The sequence below is a fragment of the Trachinotus anak genome, unplaced genomic scaffold (assembly GCF_046630095.1).
Source record: "Trachinotus anak isolate AG129_WGS33_773 ecotype Australia unplaced genomic scaffold, CSIRO_AGI_Tana_v1 ptg000026l, whole genome shotgun sequence".
Lineage (NCBI taxonomy): Eukaryota > Metazoa > Chordata > Actinopteri > Carangiformes > Carangidae > Trachinotus > Trachinotus anak.
The window spans coordinates 6,513,995-6,535,722 of record NW_027273877.1 but is presented as its reverse complement, the minus strand read 5'-3'; the positions used below and the strand labels follow the sequence as shown (position 1 = coordinate 6,535,722).

Here is a 21,728-nt window from a genome sequence, read left to right as displayed (position 1 = left end):
GAGGCCCTGTACAACTGCGTTTTGATTAGGCTAGTCAGCGTGCTGCAGCTGCTCAGCGTGTGTGTGTGTGTGTGTGTGTGTAATATGGTATACAGAAGTAGGTTTGTGAAACTTCTGTAGATGCGTTTTTTTTTTCTGTAGGAATCTGACAAAGTCTTTTTCTCAGTGTTACATGTAAATTTTCTGAAAATAAGTGACAAACAAAACCCTACGCTGACTTTCAAATGAAAAACTGACAGCAACCTACGTTTAAATTACACCACTTATGCTACTTTCTTCATTGGTGATACATTTTTTACATGAATCAAGCAGAATTGTTCAATATGCGTGTTAATCCTGGGGAGACGAGTTGAAAAAATGTTAACATGAAACATCGATTGAAATGAAATGTGCTACAGGCTCAGATTTCAGAGAAATTTCTTTACAGCACAAAACAGAAAAGCAAATACAACCACAGAGTCATTGTTGACTTCTAAGTGTTTAGGAACCAGTTCAGACTGTAAGTCAGACTTTATTGCTTTATAGATTTTTTTTATTAGTGCTTCTTCATTTGCTGTGAGGAAACTGCGCAATTCATCATATTCTTGTGTTCTTTTACATTTGCACCTGCTATTGCACACAGAGGATATTAAGAAGCAGAGCAGAAAGAGCTAAATAGCCAGGACCCAAGCCAAAATTCAAACCCACACACAAGGCTACAGTGTGCAGTTTCCATGAAAGAACATTAATTCGCTCCACTCCTGAGACACTGTTTTCCACTGGCATCTTGAGGTCTGACAGAGTTTTTCAAACTGGTTCTCTAATGAAAATCACTGCACAGTGAGAGGTAGTTGTGGCAGTTGGTGTGACAGGATTAGGCAGGAGTAGGGTGGATATTTTGGAACAAGGCACCTGCAACTCTGACTAGCATACCCTACTTGTCTCATGATGTCAGATTACACCATCACCAAGGAAACCAACAAAAGGCTCCAGCAGAAATAGCGAAGAAGGCACTATTTCCCTGACTGACAGGGCTATGTAATGCTGTGCAGCATGCATAATTAAAAACGTGGCACACTCTTTCTGGCTTGATGAGTCTGCTGTTGAGCTGAAGCAGTTTTTAATGTTGTTCTTGTGCCTTCACTCTAGTGTACTCTGCACTGACGACTGTCCCCTGTGGGTGTGTGGGAAGGAGAGAGGAGTCAGAAGAAGGGATGCAAAGAAGAGAGGGAGAGATGGCTGGCTAATGCCGGCTTCATTTTTAGTGGCCACTTTAAGATATGATCAAAATAAACATTGTACCTCAGAGGCACAAGGCAGGCTTCCAACTGTGTTTCTTTTTTGCAATTTGTTCATTTCTTTTTGTGTTTGTTGTCCGGCAGTGAGTCAGACACACCAAGATAGCAGATGGATGGAAGAGTAGGATGGCAGATTGGAAGACATGCAGACAGGCAAGCGGACAGGCCATGTTTCTGAGCACAGGGTGCACCTGGGGTTTAACCTGTGTTGTGTTTCATGGGTCAGAACTTGCATGGTCAGTCCCTGCAGGAAACTTAGGGTGGTACATGGTTGTAGCCAAAAAACAAAACAAAACAAAAAAAACAGGAACATGCTGACCCAAATATATTAATATTGCTCCAAATGCTTATTTTAGGAGTTTGATTTTCTTTGGACAATCTTGAAAAACAAATCTGCACATACTTTTCATTATTTTATAATCCTTACTATTTATAGATGAAATGTTTAATTCATGCATTTATTTTAGTGTTTCTTTGCTAGCATTGTGTATTGTATCTCTCTTCCATTTAGCTTTAGAAAAACTCAGCTGCTCGGCCATCCACCTCTATTCTTGGGGACAAACACATGGGGAGTTAAGAGTTGACACGAGGAATAGGGAGTCGTCTGCAGGGAAACAGGGAGACGCAGTGATGTGACTGTGTGCCAAATGTTTACAGGCAAGCTGACATAGTTAGAGGATGGAAAGGGCTGAAACGAGGCTGTCTCTCTCTGCACTCTTGGAGGAACGAGAGATAGGAAATCTAGGTCATCGCCACTGATGCATTGCAAAGCGAACTTCAAACAAACCTGGCCTTTAGCGTGATGGCTCTCCAAAGCTGTGTTATATGCCATCAGAGACCGATCGCCATTTTCTGCCAAGAGCTGCCACGAAGTGATGAATAGAGTCGTTCTCGATATGGAGAATAGGCACATGCTCTGCACACTCTCTCTGTCAATCTTTCTATTTGTGTATGAATGTGGCTTACCATATGTATACAAAGAAATCATCCTTTTGAATCTGGCTTTGTAGCCAATTAGTTGGCCCGTAGTAAGACCACATGCTAGGCTTCTGTTCCTCATCTGCCCTTCACTCAGAATTGCCTGAGGGAAGTCTTATCCGTAATCATAGCCCTGGGAATTGTGGTAAAAAGCTTTGTTCTCCCATTGAAGGCACGATCGGTCTATTTCAAGGGCAGCTGGTAGAAACAATAGCGTTGTGTTGGGAAAGATTCCACTTCCTTTCAGAGGCAATTCCTGTACTCAAGTTTTGACTAAATGTAACTTCAAATAATAACACTCAAAATTTACAGGTTTCCCTCAAATCCAGTTGCAAAGACAACATGTCTTGGGTGATTTCAGTCTATACATTACTAGTTTGTAGAACTTTTCAAAGTGTTTGGTAGTGTAGATGCATTCTGTTTTAGCTTGGATGTTGCAAGCACCATAAAAAGCTCCCATTAGAAATGTATGAGCTTGAAGTCCAAATGAACCGAGACCGCATTAAAGAAAGAACAAAAACATGGTCCTGTAGTTGAGAGAAAAGTGTTTTGTGTTCAACCTTGCAGAATAATTTTAGAATATGATGTGCTACATTGCATAAGCTATAATTAATGGAGACAAGGCACAAGTTGTGGGTTTTACTCATTGTTGAGTAAAGGGAGGCTTTCTGACTAAGTGTTAAATAAATGGTGGTGCCTGCTCTTTACTAACATGAGGGCTGAGTGCTAAAGTGAATATGGAAGTGCCAAAGGATGCAGTGGCTTGAGTGGTTGTTACAGCAGTTGAAAAACAACTGCACACAGGGTAATAGAAAAGCCTAATTTTCTCTGTACACATACAAAGGTAATGCATCTTTTTTTCCCACAAATTCCAGTGTGACTTTTTGCAGAGTTCATTTACATTACTTTCTACTCTTGCTTCAAAAGGCATCAAATTATGACGTGACAGCACTGATACTATGTCCGTGTTCTTCTAAGAAGCACTGGTTTACCGCTGACAAAGAGTCAAGTGAGGAACTCTGACTAGTTTAAAGTGATCATCTTTAAGATTTTCATGAGATCAAACCCAGTTTTTGATACTTTTGCAGTTTTTTAGCCATATCTTTTCAATGCACTTACATCTCTCTGTGTAGTAGATTTTATTGTTAGTGGCAGGTGCCTGCATGTGATTCAAGTTGCCTTCACAGGACAAGGGATACATGTATGTAATCCACCATTACCATTTGTTATTCAGTCTCATTGATATCACCCTACTGTTCACTCTACAAACATGGGGTGGCTTTCATTGTGAAGCAATCACAGGAAACGCAGGGTTAGGGTTGACTGAGATTGTTAATTGAAAACGCGTCTACAAAATAAGATGACAGCGGATCAATTTTAAATATCACAGGGAGTAAAGGAACCAGGACCATGCACTCTGTCGGATGAAGAGTTTAAAGCGACAGGTTGCATATCTCCAACTCCTCAGCAAAGTGACCAGTTTTACTGTGCCCTGCTTGTTTGTGTGAAGACTACTGGCATCATGTGCAGCATGGAATCAGGCTGTGGTTACTCAGAGCATGATGGAAAAGACCCATTACTGACTGACTTCATTATTGAAATGACACAGGATTGTCTGTCTACATTGTTACACCATCTGCTCTTCTCTTGTTTTTCTGACAAATTAGCTGCTGAATGTTTGCTGTAAAGCTTTAAACCCAGCTGAACAACAAGGAATGACATTTTAAAGATTATAACTTTAAACTCAGTTAGATGGACAAGACTGAATATTTCTCAGTTACTAGCAAGAGGTTTCCAAATGTTAACTACCACCTCCATTCCTTGTCTTCTTTAGCGAATTTCACTTCATCACTTTGTTAGACAAGGTGAGTTGCAGTGGTGACATGGATCAGTCTACAGGATCATTAGCAAATCAAAGATAATTAAAGCCAAACAATTCAGGCTTTCCTTGCAATCTCAGTAAGTCCATTGTCAAACTCCTTCTCCCGGCTGGCTGCACAGTCTGTATTAATCAAGTCCAGATAGTCCTCCGATCAAATGTCTTTGGGCTTACCTTTCTTGCTTCCACTTGAAAAGAAGCACTAAGAATTGTCCAGTGTCCACAGCTAGTTAACAGCATTTATTTCCAGTGTTATGAGGCTTTTGGCTCTGTAGAGATACAGTAGGAAAAAAGTCTCTAATGGTATGGATACCATTTCACAGAAGAAGAATTTTACAGCAAGGTATTCCCAAAATAGATGGAGTAATGTACCAACCTCCTTGCACTTATGCCAACACAAACCAGTGGCTCTTACTCATCTCTGACAGTCTCACTTGGGTGATATATGCGCTGCATAATATCTTAAATTGGATAATCCTGTACCTCACACACTTGCATGAGAGCATGGCACTCCTCCATATTGAGTCCCACCGAGCAGCAGCAAACGATGCGCTAAGATCAAGCTCTCCTGCCAGCTGTGTAGGATGTATGATGTGTTAGAGGAAACAGCAGCTGAATAGTCATTTATTAGTTACATGGGATGCCCGCATTATTCTAATCCTGTAGGGCTTTTGTTGTTTGTCACTTGGAACGCTTCCCATCGAGAGTGCCCCAAAATTTACCTAGATCCACATTCAGCACTCCTTTTGGAGCTTCTTCCTTCTTTGTCAGTATTAATGAATATTTCTTGTTTCATCTTGAGGAGCACATTTCAAATATGATCTAAGGTTTAACATCAAGTACACGTGGACCACCTGGGTCTATTTCCATTAATTAAGTGAGGCGTGATGTCCATATGAAGGGAGGGGGCCTTTTTGTTTCAGCATACTGAATATATTGATTGGACCTCTTGATGCATCATTCATAAATCAAAGCGCAAGGCTTAGAGTGCCTGGTTACCACTACAAAGCCAAACAGAGCTCACCGGGAATTACTTATTATTCATATCACTCAATTACCCTCTAAACAACATTTCAGGGAAACACGCAGGACATTGTGGCTGGATCAGACCTGGTGCATTCACATTCCATTGAACACACAGAAGCCAGAGACGATTGGCTTTGAAGATTGTGACCCATGTAGAAGGAGCAATAATGTATGACATGTCCTTCATCAAGTTCATTTAGCCTCATTCAGCTGAAATTGTTAATTTCTTGTACTTTCTGAAACACTTTCACTTGTTTCTAGAAAAAGAATGAAATGAGTTACAATGAGGTTGACAGATAACATGACATGATCTAAAGCTCCAGGCATTATGCCCTGTATCGTTGTTTCTGCTCAACCATCAACTTTTCACAAATCTGGAAATTTCAATACAGACCATGTAGATTTGGTTTTATAAGCCCCAATTTGAAATGCAGACCACAATGCAGAAATGTCACTGTACAAAACTGAAAGGGGCTTAAAGAAAAAGGAAAAATTATTCCGGTTTTTTTTTGTTTTTTTTACCATTTATGCTTTTTAACACTGGAAAAACTGATATCAAATACTACTTTTCCATACAAAAATCCCATAAAAAACATCTTACTCTCAAAATAAGAGTAATTAGCAGCACAAAATCATAGCAGGTCAGACTGGTCAGGTAAGATAGCTAAACCTCTAAATGAGAATTACATTATATTATGTATGCATTGCAACAGATAGATTTTTACATAATAATATTTAGTGTGTGTTTTAAGCTTTAAAAATAAAACTGGTCAAACAATCTGTGGTTAGCAGACGTGTGGTTCATCAGAATCTGACTGCAGAGCATAAAATAGAAAAAAGATGATGATCGTCATGATATAATTATGGTGATATACCAGTGAGCCAGTACGCACAATAACAAGGCCCTGCCACATGCACACCTACATGAAATGGAGCACATTTGGTCATCTGTTTTTATCCATTAACCATAAAATTATGCAGACTATAAATAACACAACATAAAATAATTTTCTAATTTGTAATGTAATTTGTCAGTTTTTAAATTTAAATTTAAATCTTTAATTTTGGAGTATGGTAAATTAGCATCCTGTCTCTTATACAGTTAATGTACTTTGATTTTAACTTGGGCTTCAGTCTGAGCTACATCTGTGCAGGATTAGACATCACGTCAAGCTGTGCATAGTCTTTGAATAAGGATATTAAAGCACATACCTCCACTTGCCTCAGATGTCACTCATTCCTCCATCCCTATATTTAGGGCCTAATTTTCTTCTTGAGCTGCATCTTCAAAATATGATTAGAGGGCTCCAAACTTCTGTGAATTTTGTTTATATGCAACCTCTTTGCATTAGCAAAATCTGTTTGGGAGGGACTATACAGAGACTTTCTGTTTTATCGAACATATCTTACAGAAAATGCTAAAAACATGGTGTTGAATAGATTTTTTTCTTCAACTTGGTAGACAGATTTTTTATATAGAAGATATCTGCAAAATATTGATGTCCAACAGTCTTTAATCGGATTATACTCCAATATTTATATGTGGCTAAAAATGTATCATTAGGGATAAATCAGGTTATACAGCCAAGGCTCATTGTTTAACATGGATAATGTGGTTGACAAAATGGCCAGTCCTTTAGCACATTTTTCCTCTCAAAGCCTTTTTTAAGGTTAGCAAGGTCGCTTATCCTACTTGCACTCTTTACTCCATCCCTTTGCTCTAAAGCTTGTACACTTCTGTAGAAAGTAAAAAGCTGTCGAGAGAGCTTCAAACACTCGCGGTCAAAGAAAGTGCTTTCATCACTTCCCAGCTAAGCACAGCCGCTTTTTCTCAACAGCTCGTAGACCTTTCATGCCGCCATGCAGAAAGACTGGTTTTGAGGTGGGTGGGATACTGGTAGTGTGTTGAGGGGGCCCAGTGGGGGTCTGCCAATGCTACAGTTTGTTTTCTTTAGTTTGAACTATGATGCAAAAGACTTATTTGACTTATAAGTAGTATCATTAGGTTGGTGCAGCCCAATTAAAAGTGTACCTCAGCTTGTACACAAAAGTCACATTGGAGTTTGGGTTACAACTTTGGTAAATTGGAGTAAATAAAGATTGGATTCAAGTTTCTGTAAGATTGGAAAAGTATAGAAATCCATACCCATAAACAAAGTGTGAGAAAAGCAGAATATGAGCACTAAATTTGTCATTGGTACATTTCGTTGTGCTAGACTTTACATGCATGAGTAAGTGCTATCATCATACTGTTGCTTTATACCCGTAAAATAGCTTTTCTGTTTTTGGCTTGGATTATATTATCCCTACTTATGAACCTTGCTGCAGTTTACTCTAAAGACATTAGCATTTTCAGGTGTGCAGTGTGTTCAGCTTGAGTCAGGGGCATTTCACCCCAAATTTCCTCGAAGCACAAAAGTAAAAATGCATTTAGAGTAAGCAGTGGCTCCCTGACAAGAATTACCATTTGAGCTGTCAGATGTAGGCCAGGAGAGCTATAAAAATATCTACCAGACTTACCTCTGCTAGAGCAGGCAAGTATTTATTTTAGGAAAGCAGGTAGTCAGTTCAGTGACCTTTTCTTACTTACATAACGCTGGTAGGAACACTGTTAGAGAGGAAGAAAAGGTCCAGGTGGGATTTTGTTGTAGACCAATGAATGTGTGTTTTTATCACTATTTTAAAGATGTTTGCTAACACAGCTCAGCATAACAGAGGCAAAGCAAACCAACATAGTCAGCCAAGATAGTCAGCAAACCCCACAAAAGCCTGAACAAAACAAAAATGTTCACTCCCCAGTCATGCTGTATAAAATAAATGGACTCCCACAGCTGACATGACACAGAGATTTCTGCTGTCTGAGAAATCAACCTCAATCATGCACAAATTGTCTCGTCCCTCTTTGTTTGGTGCAGCAGGGGTTCATTGTGACTTTGCAACACCCAATGTATTGCTTTCCCTCGCATGCTGAAAGAGACATAACATAGAGACAGAATATTGTGGCCACTTGGTGCCTCAACAATACTTCAAAGTGATCTGTGTGCAACAAGCTGGGGGTGAATTAGACTGCTGTTGCATCCAAGAAGCCTCTGTAGACCTCTTAGAATCACTTACTCATATTTGCTTACTGGTCTTGGGTCTATAAAATAGACACCTCTGATATGGCATCTCTTGCATGACTGCAAATGGTGCTACGCTTCCCCATGAATGTCCAAAACACGTACCTCAGCAACAGCTCTGTGCATTCTGTGTTTATCACATTCAAACTTAAGTCAAGTTGTATCCCATTAAATTTCCTCTTGGGAGCTGAACTGAATTGGAGATGAATGCTGAATTATGCATCAACCATGTGACGACATCAACCCAAAAACACACACACACACACACACACACACACATGCACACATATACATACATACAACAGCTCTGCGTGAGACTCTGTGTCCTCTTATTGTCAGAAATTATCCACTTAAAACATTTTTTGCTATGAATCATACAAGCTGTAATTAGAAGATCGTGGCAATGCAATCTTTCAAGTTCAGCCCATCCTCTGTAAAAGGTGTCATGAAAATGATCACCTTTTTTGTTCACACTGTATTTAGTATCATTATTCACGCACAGGAACAAATTAAAACATGTATTATTGATTTAATAGGAAGGGTCACGCTTTGTTAATCTGTGTGGTACACTGTAATAACTTTGTCATGTTGAAATGTGTTTTGCTCTGTGCTATTTGGTGCTCTCTGTTTGGTAGGCAGTAATTGGAGAAGGGCTTCAAGGCTTCCTCCAGTGACCTCATTACCCCAATTAAATCTGTAGCCTTCTCTGAAAACAGTCCATCTCACAAAGTGATGTGTGATTATCACTCCCAGTCCAAATGAGGTTGAGATATTCAGCCGAGGAAGCAGGGCAGCGACATATGGCTGTGCCTTGTACAGTTTTCTGCAATGGGTTTTTTCATTTAACCAAAAAGAAAATAATGAGATTTGAAATAATCATTAAAAAGTCAAATAGAGAAGAAATGTTTGAGTTATACATCACACTTTTTGCCACATCTTTGTCCTGTAAAAGCAGGAAAGTCGTTGGGTTGTTTGCGTTTCTTAAAGAAGAGCTGCCAAGCTGGGTACAGATTATTGGTCAACCAGTGCCCTTTTCAAAGTTCAATTGAAGCAATTAGCAAACATGCCATTAGCCTCCTTTGAAATGACACATTTTCCAAACAAATTCATGACAACCAGAAACAATCCACAGAATGAACCAAAGAGATTATGTCTCATTCACATTTTGTTTGCGACCGAGTGCAATATATTTACTTTCCTTTTATTAAGTGCCAGAATGATCAGTTTAAAATAAGTGCATTATACAGTGCCCACAAAAAATTCCTACAATGTCACAAAAATAGTGGTGTCCATTATAGCGTTGTTATGATCTTAGGTATTGACAATAAACATCATATGCAATAATGATTTATGATATAAGAAACAGTGAATCAGTGAATGATTTTGGACACGTTCAGCTCATATTGTTCAAAATATAATTGTGAGTAGCCCAGTCAGAAAAACTGTATCCGTCAGTCAGTTGTAATTCTGACTCTGAGATATCAGGAATTCATGACAGCGATGGCATCTGACACTTAGTGACAAGAAATACAGAAGAATGTGTAAAGAATAGCAGAATGGAGGGAAACAGTGGGAAGGTAGTCCTGCGAGCCACACGACCTTTTCACTTGATGTTTTGATGCATCTCTAATGAGGTGCCTGACTCCACCATGACAATGTGATGATAAGATGCCTCCTGTTTGTCAGTTACAAGCCACCTTAACTGAGCATAGACGAGCTTTTAATCTTGGTCACAGTTAAGGTGGTGTTTTAAAATAGCTTTGACTATGATGCAGCCAATTAGAACTGAGGATTATCATATCTATTTTTTATTTTATGAATTAATCATTTTATACAGGTGTATTTTGATCATATAACCTTGTTAATTACCAATATTTTAGAATCGTTTACTGCCTGCTCCTTCTGTTAGTAAGTATAGTCTCTGTGATTTCCTCAGCAGGGTTGCATCAGTAATACTTTTGTACGGTAGCTTCACATGTGATCAAACATTATTTCAGTCCTGCAGCTGTTTTGAAAAGCCCGGCCTGTGGTTTAGTGTTCATTTGAGTCATTAAATAAGATGCTTTAAAAAACATTTCTCCTCATCTCATCATCTTTCCACCACTTCAGGGAGAACTACTTCACACACTACACATTTACATTAATACAAGCTTCACGTTGTCCTTTTAACTTATTCTATTTCAAGATCTGACTGAGATTCTCTACTTTTTTGTTGTTGCAGATACTGTTGTGCTTTTTGTTTCAAAGGTTTTACTTAACATGACAGTCAGGGAGATACTGTTTTTACCACAACTTTATAAAGTTTAACTCCACAAAACCTACATCTCCACACTCACAAGACAGACTTAATCTCAAATTAATGGTTCAAATGCTTCACAACAGTTTATGATCCTGTTTCTTTAATACAGGTTTTATGAACTGAAGAGTTTCACTTTTCTGTAGTTGATTGTTTGGTAAGCAGTAATGACATGTTTTCTATCTTGTACATCAGAGGATGTGTCATTTTTAATTGAAACAACAGAGAGAGCTATACTGTTGTCAAGTGGAAATATATTCCTCAACTGTCAGGTTTTAAGAACATTAGAAAACAGCCTTGTTTTGAGCTCAGTGATGATGTTTTTAAGTTTAAAAATTGGATTTGAGTGTTTCATAAAACCATTACCCTGTATTGGAGCATTTTTACATACAGCAAATAAGACATATAAAAACGATATCCATGAATTTTGAATGTTTCAGCAAAAACATTGCAGTAAACAATCAGCCCTCATTAGACAGTTGTCCACAAAGTTGCACACTAACTAGTTGATTGAGTTGAGGCCATTTGCAGACGACAACCTCAGATAGAGGCGGGAATCAATGCCGTGTTTGTCCACTTCTTTGCTCATTAAGGAACCTCTATTCACATCAGGGTCAGTATATGACAAAGAAAGCTCACAAGTGCACATTTTCAGTCCAAGGAGGGTGGTGATTCTCCTCCTCAAAGCCCTCCCCTCATCGAAATTCGCCTCACAGAAACACAGTGCCAGAGGCCAAAGTCTTGACAGGGGCAGCCCAGTGAGGGGGAAATCAAACGAGTCCCTTTTTGGTGGCTCGGTTGGCCGGCAGCAAGGCCCACTTACCTACAAGTCCTTAATCTGTATAACACCTTTGCAGTTCTGGAATAAAGTAAACCAGCCTTACTGTCCATTCATCATCTTTAGTGATTCAGGGTTTTGTCTTGAGCCTGTTGGATGTGAGTCCTTGGTTACTCATAAATACTGGTAATACCTGAGCTGCACAGATTGAAATCCTTTCAGGCTTTTCAGTGGACCTGTCACATTCATCTTAGTGAGTAGTTAATATTAAACAGAAAAAAAGATGATGATTAATATTGATACAGTGGAATGAATGCCTGTGTCAGATATGGTTATACTGGTTGTAATGTAAACGAAGTAAAGAGGGTTTTGTTGCCCTGCCCCCTCTTTCAATACTGGTCTTGCACTGTGGATTTCTGTCACCACTGACTCTCATATCAGTCTTTAAGATCCATCAGAACTTGCAAACTGGGTGAATTAATTTCTTGGCTTTCCAAAGCATTTTCCCCATTTGGTTTTATAAATATCAGCATGTTGATACAAGGAAGAATTAGCTCAACTGGCAACTCTATAATACCAAAGAGGCACACATGAAATTATTTATGTTCTATGATTATTAATTATTTGGTGGTCTGCTCATAACAAGCTTGATTCCTTATGATCACACAGTGAGTTTGTAGGAGAACTGCTGCACTGTTGCCTAAACCTGAGGTTGTGGGGGAACTGGTTTTTATTGTCATTAAATTGAGAAATGTGTAATTCTACTTTCATATTTCTATGATCACAGAAAAGAAAAATCTGCATATTTCCCACATGTCCTATGTGGCCTTTAGATTATTTTTGAATTTTAGTCTATTGCCATATATTTCACTTATTTTATGTAATAATAACATGCTTAGATCAGAGTGACATGTTAAGGAGAGCTTTTTTTTTTTTTTTTTTTTTTTTTAACAGTGCATTTCAGACCTTTTCTGTTATTTCCATTGGGCGGCAGTGCCTCTATCCTCAAACTGACGATGCACTGCATTGCTTGTTGGCCCATGTGCTCCATTCAGCACTTCAGAAGCCACTAAAAATAATTCCCACATTGCGAATTTATCTCTGGAAACAGGTGCATAATGAGATGAGTTTCCTCAAGGGCGCCTGTCGGGAAGGTTTCAGCCAGTGCGCCATGCAGAGGATGGAGACTCCAGAGGAACGCAGGTCTGATTGGAAGCGTTCATAGTGGTAGCACTGTCAAGTCTGACAGAATAAGGAAACAACGCCTACGGTGTGTCCTTCATAATAAAAGCCGTACAGGAAAATACATTTGAGAGCACCTCCAAATATCAGAGTAACCAATGCATCTGTTAACGTTCTTACACCAATACGTAATATCTTGTTGAATCCAATAGGTCGACTGTAATTTCAAACACAATATGATCTACTGACGAAGCTTCATTTCACATTTAAAGTGATTCTAATGACGGCTGATGCGCTTTACTTGTGTGTGCTTTTATTTTGATGGCAAATCCCCTCATGTCCTGTGCTATCTTGGTGAACGTATGCGCACTTGACGCATCTCGTTGACACAGCATCACAATGAGGGAGAGAGAGAGAGAGAGAGCGAGAGAGAGAGCATCCGATGTGTCTTTTTCTGCACATCACTTTGGAAATTTGCGCTTGTGTAGTCCTGCTTAAAGCGGTGCTCACCTGCCGGGGCTGTGTGGCTGTGAGCGGCTGAGCAACTGATTTAATAGGATAATCAGACTAATTGCTTCCTCTGATATTGCCCTTCATTGACTGTGTCGACCATTCCCCTAATCACTGACATGATTTTCTGCATTTTCGTCTTTCCTGCTGTTTGAAAGTGACCGGCTGCAGGTGTTTTTTGTGATCTGATTTGTGCCAGTCAAGGCTGGCAATATGTAATTTTGGGATAGACGCTGTGTTTTTGGAGAAGTGGACTATCTCAGAACTGGGATTCCTTGTTTTTAAGACGTTACTGCTGTACTCTGTAGACCAAAACAGATTCTGATACACCGTGATGGTGTGGGGCTATCAGAACTGACAGCAGAGTGTACGCTATCATTGGGAAACTGCTTGAGGGTAAGTTCAATTTATTCTTTCATCTTTACGTACCCAAAGTTGGTAAGATGCTGATGCTACCTTCTGTGGACCTGTTTAAACCAGTTTGTCGATTGATTTGGATGAGACGGACATCACAGCATCATATGCACAGATTTGTATCGCCTACTTATCAACGGGCTTTAACAAACGGATTCATGATCTCCATATATGCGGCACTTAAATGCGCATTTGGAGCGAACATGTTTTCCCCCAGTTACGCATGAATCCCAGACGCTCTTTTAGCTTGAGTTGCGGACGGAGCCTCCTCAGTGGAACTGTTCACGGCTGCAGTACGACAGTGGAAGTGGACAGCTGAAGTCCTCTGTATTCTTTAGTAAAACCTAATTATCCAAGCAGAGCAGTTACAGTGTCAGTGGACACAAGCTGTTAATTTTACGCCTTATTCTTTCCCGGCGTTAATTGTGTAACACTGAGCGCATTTGCATTTCGCCCTGGTGCGTCAGCAGTATGTGTGTTTGTGAAATGTGTGTGTTAGTGTATGTGCCCCTGTAGGAGTGCGCGCTTGCGTGCGTGTGTCCGTGGGTGTTTTGTGAATTTGTGCACATGTGCGCATCGCTTTCTGCAGGCGCACAGAGGAGGGTGGTGAGAAGAACCCGGTCTTAGTTATTTCAAATTATTTCTGCTGAGTGATCGCTTGGCGAGCCAGCTCTCTCTGTGCCGCTCCTATTTGCTAGTATTTCCTCTCCTCTCCCCTGCTTCCCTCCCCTGCTTCCCTCCCCTGCTTGGATGGATGATGGCTTATGATTGTCCAGATGGATGCTGGAGCTCCACTCTGGCTCTGACCAGACTGGGCTTTGCCACTTAGACATATTTGGGAATCAGGAAGTGATACTGATGTAAAGTTAGAGCAGATGCTGACTTATAAATAATAAAACCACCCCCCTACCCTCTTCTCCTACTACAGATGAGAGTAACAGGAGGTACTCTGGCTGTGTAAGTTGCATCTCATAATGTTATCAAGCAAGAACTGCTGCAGAGATGCTTCTTTTCTACTGCAGTTTTGTAAATCTGTTACAAACCCTCCTCTAAGGCTGAGGCTTCTAGGCAGTGCAGGCTTCACGCTCAACTATCACCTCATTAATATCATATGATTTTCTAATTTTGTTAAGAGTAACATTTACTCTCCATTTTAATTGCCCCAAAATCTACTTGCATCATGCTCTGCACTAAATCTTTCCACACCAGTTTCTTCTTGACACGTTATGCTTTAGGTGATTCCTTCTCCGTTTATGATGTTACTTTGATAATATCTTTATTCATCTCCAACATTTGGGGTTAAGCTTTGCCACAGGAGCAACACAGCACATGAATTAATAGGTAAGTGGCAGTGGCCACTTAACGGAAGCCCTACAGCTACATATTGAGCTGAGTCGAGTGCTCTCACACAGAAATTGATTTAGACAGAGATTATGTCATCCAGCATTGGCACATTTTTTATGCTGGTCAAGTTTGCCCAGAGGCATTGAATTCCTCCTCTGCTCTCTGGTGAATTAAGTTTAGCTTTAGAGAGCATGTTAATGCACCAATGAAGCCATTGTTTCACTGGCGGGTTTATTTCAAGTATCATTTTCAATACTTTGTTAGTGTTAAAAACCATTTTAACACTGCACATTTGAATGCTTCAGTTTCTTAATAAACCCTGTGGTTGATTTTCCACACAAGCTTCCACAGTTTTACAATATTTTTAATGGAATGGCTGTTATATATTCAGTACAATGAGATGCTTGTTAATTGTGGCGTTACAATATCATGGTGTTTTCATGAAATGTCATTGTCATTTAATTATGTTTTCCTGTTTCACATGAGGCCAAAAACACCTGTCTCACACTAAAATGAGCTAAAATCAACCATGACAAGCATTTGCAACCAGCAGCTGACCCTGTTCAGCTTACAATCCTTTCTCTGGTAGACAGAAAGATCTGAAGACATCACAAGCTTTTACCTTCCCTGTCTTGATTGATACTTTTAATTTTCAAGGAGCTGTCACCAAGGCCTATTGGCCTTGGCTTTGCAATCAAGGGGCGGACCTTCAGAGGCTTTCAAATGAAAGAGTTCATTAATGTGGTGGAAATAAGTTGTCTCGCTGTGGAGTATTGGCTCTCTGTGAGGAATGATTGGAGCAATTGATGAGGATTTGTTAGGAAAAATGTTGGAGAGGAAGTTGAGAGGGTGCCACCTCAATCATAGTTCTTAAATTACATTCGTAAGACTCAATGGGAAATGGAAATAGTGAGTGGTGATTCAGCTTGTGTGTTGACATATGTGTGTGGCCATGTGTACGTGTGCAAATATCATAAACGTAGTACTTCAGCTAGAGCACCGTCCATTCCTGTGTGGCACTGCTGTGCAGACTTATTGACTGTTGTGAAATCTGAGTATTAGAAGCTGTGGACTACATGCATAACAGACGTGCTCCCAGTTAAGTCTTTTGAAAATCCAATTCCCGTGAAGATGAGATTCCTCTTTCCACATGCCTTGTTCCATTTTCCGTCGCTATCATTCGGCATTGATCTGATCTTATTTTTGTTGCAGCCATCATGTCATGAATTGACAAGTAAGGTAGATCGGGTAGATTACAATATTTCTGCCCATGTCACCTTGCCTCTATAAAGCAGAACCAGGACTACCAAGAGTGAATATCAATATCTCCATGCATTTTCAGACTTCACTCTAATAATATTTTCTGGTATTTTCCATTCATAGTTGTAGCTCAGTGTAGGAGTCGTACTACAGTAGAAAACCTTCCTTTTTGTCACGTGAACCCTTTAAAAAGAAGCAGTGTCTCATTGTGAGTCATGCCACAGTTTGCAGGAGATCATCCTCCTGTGAAAAAACAAGCCCATAGGTCATTTGTGCAGCAGGTAATTGTGACCCACAGTTACGTTTTGTTGTTAGTAATTATAATAGGAGCAAAGGGAAAAGTTTGGTGACGTAGGTTATAGAGCAACAAAGTCCACATCAGGAGGAGGTTGGGGTGGATGGATGGGTCAACAAAACACAGGAATATGACACAGGAGAGCGGTGTTGGATTCCCAGTAGCAGTTTATATTGTTTCTGTTATCCATGATCGTTCAACAAAGTTAACTGTGTTCTCATTAATGTAACCATGACAACGTGTAATGTTAAGGAAGTACTTGTTTTAACCCAAATCACCATCTTTTCCTAAACCTAACCAAGTAGTTTTAGTGTCTAAACCTAACCAAGCCATGACCGTTATCGTAGTAACCATGGTGATGGAGGTAGGTATGCCGATCTCAGTGCAGTCCACATGTTCATTATTGTAACCATGACAACCAAGGTCCAGTATGCCTGCTGCTGCTGTAGGGGCGCTATTTCAGGAGGCCCTCCTATGGGTTGCATCATAGGGCTGAAAAAAACCCAACCTGTATGGTTGTGCAGGTGGGAGGAGTTGTTGGGTTGCAGGTTGCTGAAGTAGAGTTCATTGTTGGGACCTTGTAAAGGTATCCAGGCTAAATATTTCTGTTGTATGATTAGTTACTACCTTGTTAGTATGATAGTGATTTGACAGAAATATAATCACCAAATTTGATAATTTACCATTAGGAGGGTAGGGTCAAGCAAAAAGACAACATCAAAGTTGGTATATTGGTTGGACTCATTGGGTTCTCAGAACCTGTAATGAGCATGTGTCACATTTTTGGACTTTTCATATCCAAAAATATGGTTAATTTATTAAATGCATTCTTGGTGGTCATGTCCACTGTCACCGTGAGTCTGTCAGCCGTGAGATATTTTGCCATATAGTTTAGACCATGGTAGCTCTCCCTACAGCAGTATGAGGCCATTGTAGCTAATGTTGCAGGACTGCTTTATGGTATTGTTAGATTTTGCATAAGTGTGACAGCTTACTTTGATTTATGACATTTAACTTTTTGAATTAGCCTTGGTCATTTTATCCATAAACCATTTTTCAATTAATCTCCCAGAAAATGGTTTATATTGCTGCTGTTTATATTGCTATTGGAAATTATATATGACATACAGAATATATTGTTGAAGGTTTATCCATCATGCCGATACCTAAATTATAGCATCTATAAACTATATTTTCTGACCTAAACCAAAATCACCTGCCTGGTGGATTCCAGCAGAGCTTCACCCAGTGTAGTACACAGTGGCTCCTAACAGATGTCATTATATGCGACACTACAACCATAATGTATGTTCTGTTAGGTCAGATCAACAACACACTTTGTCCTCTTAACTCTTTCCTGCACAGGCAGGAAACGCAGCCCTTGTGTGCCTTGCAAAGAACATATGAACCACAATTGCTCGCTGATGGAGACCAGACTGTATGGAAAAATAAATGGCCTTCAAAATTGGCCCTCCATTCGCTGTGTGGCCCTTGAGCTCTCAGTGCATGCTTTCATGGTATTATTCAGCAGAGAGGTATCAAAAAGCAGGCTTTTCCTTGCAAATAATTTTCATGGGCCACTTATTTCGTAGACCTTGATCTGAATGCCTTCATGTATGAGTGCGAACTGAGCTGAGCATCTGCTGCTGCTACACTAGCTTTACTTACTCTCTGCTTGTAATAACATTTTAATCTCAACATAGCAACACTTAATGCCACAGAAAGAAAGGACGGTAATGGCATAATTTCCAACTGTCTTTTTACATTGCTCTTGAAAAACAGATGCAAGCCATTCTGTGTATACATGCGTGTGTCTTGGAGGGGGGGATCAAAGCATGAAGATGACCAGAATCAAATGCAATTTAAAAGCATTTGTTTTCACATTTGTCACAGCAGAAAATAAAAGGACGCAGGATCAGCCACAGTGTAGCTTGCCCTGGAGCTTTAATGTTGTGCTGGTCAATTGTAACACAGCTAAAATGAAGAAAGAGCCAATGAAATACTTGTGTTGCACTTCCTCTGATGAAACAGCCATCAGAGTCATGATCAATTACCTCAATATACAGTATTTTTCTTTGCTAGGGGCAAGTGACGTAGAAAATAAATGTTTTTTTTTTCCGTTTTAATCAGCAGTAGAATGAGAAGCCCATTGCTATAAGCAAGAGGATGGAATTATCATTTTCATCCTTTCTTTTCAGCCCCACTGTCATCGTGCCATGTCTGGAGGTGATCCTCTGAGGCCCATCCAGCCTAGAAAGATGAAGTTGATGTGTTTTAGATAGCTTTTAGAGAGATGTGGATAGAGAATGGAAATTGCATGCCAGGGGAAGCAAAATGAGCAATTTTTCCTCCCATTTCCCCTCCTCTCTTCATCGGATCTGTGCTTACTCATTCGTGAAGGCTTTGTTGTGACATTCCATACATTGGTGAGGAGATAAAATATCACCCAAAATGCCAGTTGGCTGGGAAAAAAAGACGTAGACTCCATTATTGTGCAAGCTAATGCATTTGTAGCATAACGGCACAGAAAAGGAGACACAACTCAAATGTTATCAAAACACTATCACCACCACCGATCTTTATTCACATTTTGACCTGTGTTTTAAGTGGCTGCTGTTGAGATATTAAAGGAATTCAATAGAGCCCTTTACAACTCCATTTAGGATAGTATGTCTACAAAGGCTTTCAAGTATTCACTGAAATGCTCAGAATTTTTTATACAGCATCTACATGAGTGGGAACCATGAACAAAGCCTATTTGCATTAAGTATATGAATACACACATGGATACGCCCGGCAGGATTCCTGACTGTGTTTGCACCAAATTCTCCCCCTTGTACCAGACAGGACCTGAAATAGAACAACCACATCAAGGGATTAATAGTGAGTGAAGTCAAGGAATGCTTCATTAGCAGTCCTTCATTTGTCATTCGCTACAACACATGAGACCAGAGGCAACATATTATTTACAGGTGATCTTTTATGTGTAAAAGTCATAATGCACATTTATACATAATGCAGTATTTGCAATATTTATATTTAATGCAATTCTAAAGCTATGTGTCAATCAACATAAGGTGATAAAGCACCTGCCAATGATGACATATATGACAATGATTAATATGAGTCATAAATCTGAATTTTGTATCTTATTATAGAGGCAAAAATTGAGTTTTTATTATGTAGGAGTTGTGTGTGGGTAATTTCTGACACACCAAGAATAAAGTAAGTCTGTATTCAGATCGAAAATAGCAGTACCTTGAAAAATAAATAAATAAATGGAGAAATTAAAACACATATGGCTCTTTAGATGTGGGTGTGTTGTTTCCTATTGAAGTTATAAGATGAAATACAATCCAGGAAGGCCAGTTTGAGTTTTACATGATGTTGAAGGTTCATCAGATGCCAAACACTACACAGTGGTTTCTAATATTATGAGACAGGGTTGTACCATTCTGGTAAGTTAAAGGCAGTAGTTATAGACAGTAATTATAGCAAAAGAGATGCATCTTTTTATATTTTTTTCTTTTTTTTTTGGTGTTTTTTTCCAATCTGGGACTTTAATATTTTTGCATTTGCTGTTAGTTATATTTAGTATATTTACAGTATTTATGTTTTTCATGATGTGTTCTGGGAATTTTGGCATTGAAATGTCCTTCAGTGATGAATCTGGTTAATCTTGTCACAATGGCAGTCATCCTGTCCTCACTCTTGTTGTAAACCTAGAGTAATGGCCAGTACCAGAAAGTTAAACTCAACAAATTTTTAAATATGTCTCTATTTTTTGAGTACTCAACAAATATAATATATTGTGAGAGCTTTGATATTTATTACCAGCATTTAATAAGTATATACAGTTTGACCTGGTCCAGTTACATGCATGGCTGAACACCCTGAGCTATGGCATCATCTATATTCAAACGTAATAACAATTGCAGTAATAATCCAATCCCAGTGGCTAATGATGGTCATAATTGTATGCTGCTAAAACATCCTTTGCATCACATCTGAGGGGTTAGTGGTGTGCCTTCCTCCCAGCCAGAGCGTGGCTCTGTTTTCCCCCTGCTGGCCCAGACCCACAGAGACCGGCTCTCAACAGGGTTCTTGATTTATGGGCCACTTTACAAGAAGGGCCTGGGGACGCAGCACTCCTTGTCCTCCGATATTGAATCTCGGCTGCCTAGCATGGAGATGTGGGTCGTCTGTTATTGTGTGAAAGCTTATTTGCATTGCGCCGTTAAGCTCTCAGTGGTAACTACAACATGTCTGCTCACCTTAGCAGTTAAGTTTATTTTTGCTTGCAGGGCTGACATGCAAGGGACATTTTCTGAGAAAAGGTGCGGTGAAGACAAATCGCTTTCACATTGACAGGTTTGTGTGTGTGTGTGTGTGTGTGTGTGTGTGTGTGTGTGTGTGTTTGTGTTTGTGTGCGTGTGTGTGTGCATACTTTTGCAATGTGGTTATGGACCCTTGAATATATATGACGTGTAAACGTTATTTTCCATCTGCTGTTTGCCCACCTCTCCCTATGGGAAGTATGCTTTGCTTTGCTTTGCTTGGTTTAAATATCAACATAAAAACAGCTTGCCTGCCATGATACAGTGTGATAAATATTTCAATCAAATAATTTAAAGGGCACTTGCTGCACAACAATCTTGTTCCTTGAAAGCCGAAGTACAGTATTTCAAAGAAGTGCACAAACTCAACGTACAAAGTCAGATAAATTGACTCTACAGTTTCAAGCACATTATCTTTTCGGGGAAAGACTTATTCATTCAAAAGCTTTGTTTGTTTTTGTTGCTGTTGACTGGATTGTACATTTGTTCTGCTTTTGGCTGAAGTTGATTCTTCCTTGTGGTCGATTCGATAAAAAAAAAAAAATTAAAATAAGCAAGATAAATGTCTCACAGTCTTAATGAAAATAGTTGCTGCAGGGTAGGCGTTTATTAACTTGTGTTAATAATCTGACAATCCTCTTTCATTCCCCCCTAAATCAGCCCACAGTTCTGCTGCTTAGACAGTGAGGATATTCAGTTGAAGTGATTTGGCAAACTACCGAATCTGCCAGGGCATTAGTTCTCATTTTTGTAGGCTTTTACTTTCTACATTTTTATCGTTTGAGAACATTAATATTCAACATTTTATTGGTTGCTGCTCATGTTTTTCTTTAATCTGTAAAAAGCTGCTGTCCTACTTCTTTAAAGACCACCAGGAAAAAAAAGACATATCCAGTGAAATCTTTTCCTACCGGTATACTATAAAATATGCAGTGTTTTTTTTTTTTTTTTTACTTTCTTAAAGTCAGAGGTCCTTGAAGAGCTCAGACTTTGATGCTCTCCAATGAATAGCATTAGCATAGTGTAGAGTTAG

At 39.5% G+C, this 21,728-nt stretch overlaps 1 protein-coding gene across 3 annotated transcripts in view; it reads left to right on the top strand.

Annotated features, from left to right (window-relative positions):
- LOC139609454 (interleukin-1 receptor accessory protein-like 1) overlaps positions 1-21,728 on the top strand; it is a 284,017-nt gene that overhangs the window by 32,261 nt on the left and 230,028 nt on the right. The window contains exon 1 of one of the 3 annotated variants that reach the window (XM_071464067.1): positions 12,937-13,441. The exons of the other annotated variants lie outside the window; for them this stretch is intronic. The gene's annotated coding sequence lies outside the window, so the exon portion shown is untranslated. Of the gene's footprint in view, positions 1-12,936; positions 13,442-21,728 lie in introns of those variants that run through there. 3 annotated transcript variants of the gene reach the window in all.